A 4,039-nucleotide genomic window follows, 5' to 3' on the forward strand; every position below is an offset into this window, starting at 1 on the left:
GCTTCTTTCCAGATGTTATCTGAGGATATTTCCTTTTTCACCATAGCCCTCTATGGGCTTCCAAATACCACTTTGCCAATTCCACAAGAACTGTCTTAGCGAAAGGCTTCTGGAGGGGAAAGCTGTAACTCTGTGAGGTGATTTAACAGAACACAAAGAAGTTTCTCAGAAAGCTTCTTTCTCTTTGTTATCGGAGGATATTTCCTTTGGCCCTATACTCTGCAAAGGGATCCGAAATATCGGTTCTCAGAGACCACAGAAATAAGGCTAGCAAAGAGATCCACGAAATACAGATGTAACTCTGTGATATGAATTAACAGAACAATAAGCAGTTTCTCAGAAAGCGTCTTTCCAGATTTCATCTGAGGATACTTCCTTTTTCACCATAGCCCTCTATGGGCTTCCAAATATCACTTTGCCAATTCCAGAAGAACTGTCTTAGCGAAAGGCTTCTTGAGGGGAAAGCTGTAACTCTGTGAGATGATTTCACAGAACACAAAGAAGTTTCTAAGAAAGCTTCTTTCTCTTTGTAATCGGAGGACATTTCCTTTGGCCCTATAGTCTCCAATGAGATCTGAAATTCCTGTTCTCAGATTCCACAGAAATAAGGCTAGCAATGAGATCCACGAAATACAGATGTAACTCTGTGAGTTGAATTAACAGAACACTAAGCAGTTTCTCAGAAAGCTTCTTTCCATATTTCATCTGAGGATATATCCTTTTTCACCATAGCCCTCTATGGGCTTCCCAACATCACTTTGCCAATTCCACAAGAACTGTCTTAGCGAAAGGCTTCTTGAGGGGAAAGCTGTAACTCTGTGAGTTGATTTCACAGAACGCAAAGAAGTTTCTCAGAAAGCTTCTTTCTCTTTGTTATCGGAGGATATTTCCTTTTGCCCTGTGGTCTTCAAAGGGATCCGAAATATCTGTTCTCAGATTCCAGAGAAATAAGGCTAGCAAAGAGATCCACGAAATACAGATGTAACTCTGTGAGATGAATTAAGAGAACACTAAGCAGTTTCTCAGAAAGCTTCTTTCCAGATTTCATCTGAGGATATTTCCTTTTTCACCATAGCCCTCTCTGGGCTTCCAAATATCACTTTGACAATTCCACAAGAACTGTCTTAGCGAAAGGTTTCTTGAGGGGAAAGCTGTAACTCTGTGAGATGATTTCACAGAACACAAAGAAGTTTCTCAGAAAGCTTCTTTCTCTTTGTTATCGGAGGATATTTCCTTTGGCCCTATAGTCTTCAAAGGGATCCGAAATATCTGTTCACAGATTCCACAGAAATAAGGCTAGCAAAGAGATCCACGAAATACAGATGTAACTCTGAGAGATGAATTAACAGAACACTAAGCAGTTTCTCAGAAAGCTTCTTTCCAGATTTCATCTGAGGATATTTCCTTTTTCACCATAGCCCTCTATGGGCTTCCAAATTTCACTTTGCCAATTCCACAAGAACTGTCTTAGCGAAAGGCTTCTGGAGGGGAAAGCTGTAACTCTGTGAGATGATTTCACAGAACACAAAGAAGTTTCTCAGAAAGCTTCTTTCTCTTTGTTATCAGAGGATATTTCCTTTGGACCTATAGTCTTCAAAGGGATCCGAAATATCTGTTCTCAGATTCCACAGAAATAAGGCTAGAAAAGAGATCCACGAAATACAGATGTAACTCTGTGAGATGAATTAACAGAACACTAAGCAGTTTCTCAGAAAGCTTCTTTCCAGATTTCATCTGAGGATATTTCCTTTTTCACCATAGCCCTCTATGGGCTTCCAAATATAACTTTGCCAATTCCACAAGAACTGTCTTAGCGAAAGGCTTCTTGAGGGGAAAGCTGTAACTCTGTGAGATGATTTCACAGAACGCAAAGATGTTTCTCAGAAAGCTTCTTTCTCTTTGTTATCGGAGGATATTTCCTATGGACCTATATTCTTCAATGGGATCCGAAATATCTGTTCTCAGATTCCACAGAAATAAGGCTAGAAAAGAGATCCACGAAATACAGATGTAACTCTGTGAGATGAATTAACAGAACACTAAGCAGTTTCTCAGAAAGCTTCTTTCCAGATTTCATCTGAGGATATTTCCTTTTTCACCATAGCCCTCTATGGGCTTCCAAATATCACTTTGCCAATTCCACAAGAACTGTCTTAGCGAAAGGCTTCTTGAGGGGAAAGCTGTAACTCTGTGAGATGATTTCACAGAACACAAAGAAGTTTCTCAGAAAGTTTCTTTGTCTTTGTAATCGGAGGATATTTCCTTTGGCCCTATAGTCTTCAAAGGCATCCGAAATATCTGTTCTCAGATTCCACAGAAATAAGGCTAGCAAAGAGATCCAGGAAATACAGATGTAACTCTGTGAGATGAATTAACAGAACACTAAGCAGTTTCTCAGAAAGCTTCTTTCCAGATTTCATCTGAGGATATTTCCTTTTTCACCATAGCCCTCTCTGGGCTTCCAAATATCACTTTGACAATTCCACAAGAACTGTCTTAGCGAAAGGTTTCTTGAGGGGAAAGCTGTAACTCTGTGAGATGATTTCACAGAACACAAAGAAGTTTCTCAGAAAGCTTCTTTCTCTTTGTTATCGGAGGATATTTCCTTTGGCCCTATAGTCTTCAAAGGGATCCGAAATATCTGTTCACAGATTCCACAGAAATAAGGCTAGCAAAGAGATCCACGAAATACAGATGTAACTCTGAGAGATGAATTAACAGAACACTAAGCAGTTTCTCAGAAAGCTTCTTTCCAGATTTCATCTGAGGATATTTCCTTTTTCACCATAGCCCTCTATGGGCTTCCAAATTTCACTTTGCCAATTCCACAAGAACTGTCTTAGCGAAAGGCTTCTGGAGGGGAAAGCTGTAACTCTGTGAGATGATTTCACAGAACACAAAGAAGTTTCTCAGAAAGCTTCTTTCTCTTTGTTATCAGAGGATATTTCCTTTGGACCTATAGTCTTCAAAGGGATCCGAAATATCTGTTCTCAGATTCCACAGAAATAAGGCTAGAAAAGAGATCCACGAAATACAGATGTAACTCTGTGAGATGAATTAACAGAACACTAAGCAGTTTCTCAGAAAGCTTCTTTCCAGATTTCATCTGAGGATATTTCCTTTTTCACCATAGCCCTCTATGGGCTTCCAAATATAACTTTGCCAATTCCACAAGAACTGTCTTAGCGAAAGGCTTCTTGAGGGGAAAGCTGTAACTCTGTGAGATGATTTCACAGAACGCAAAGATGTTTCTCAGAAAGCTTCTTTCTCTTTGTTATCGGAGGATATTTCCTATGGACCTATATTCTTCAATGGGATCCGAAATATCTGTTCTCAGATTCCACAGAAATAAGGCTAGAAAAGAGATCCACGAAATACAGATGTAACTCTGTGAGATGAATTAACAGAACACTAAGCAGTTTCTCAGAAAGCTTCTTTCCAGATTTCATCTGAGGATATTTCCTTTTTCACCATAGCCCTCTATGGGCTTCCAAATATCACTTTGCCAATTCCACAAGAACTGTCTTAGCGAAAGGCTTCTTGAGGGGAAAGCTGTAACTCTGTGAGATGATTTCACAGAACACAAAGAAGTTTCTCAGAAAGTTTCTTTGTCTTTGTAATCGGAGGATATTTCTTTTGGCCCTATAGTCTTCAAAGGCATCCGAAATATCTGTTCTCAGATTCCACAGAAATAAGGCTAGCAAAGAGATCCAGGAAATACAGATGTAACTCTGTGAGATGAATTAACAGAACACTAAGCAGTTTCTCAGAAAGCTTCTTTCCAGATTTCATCTGAGGATATTTCCTTTTTCACCATAGCCCTCTATGGGCTTCCAAATATCACTTTGCCAATTCCACAAGAACTGTCTTATCGAAAGGCTTTTAGAGAGGAAATATGTAACTCTGTGAGATGATTTCACAGAACGCAAAGAAGTTTCTCAGAAAGCTTCTTTCTCTTTGTTATCGGAGGATATTTCCCTTGGCCCTATAGTCTTCAATGGGATCCGAAATATCTGTTCTCAGATTACACAGAAATAAG

This window comes from Macaca fascicularis, chromosome 10 (genome assembly GCF_037993035.2).
Source record: "Macaca fascicularis isolate 582-1 chromosome 10, T2T-MFA8v1.1".
In the NCBI taxonomy this organism is placed as follows: Eukaryota; Metazoa; Chordata; class Mammalia; order Primates; family Cercopithecidae; genus Macaca; species Macaca fascicularis.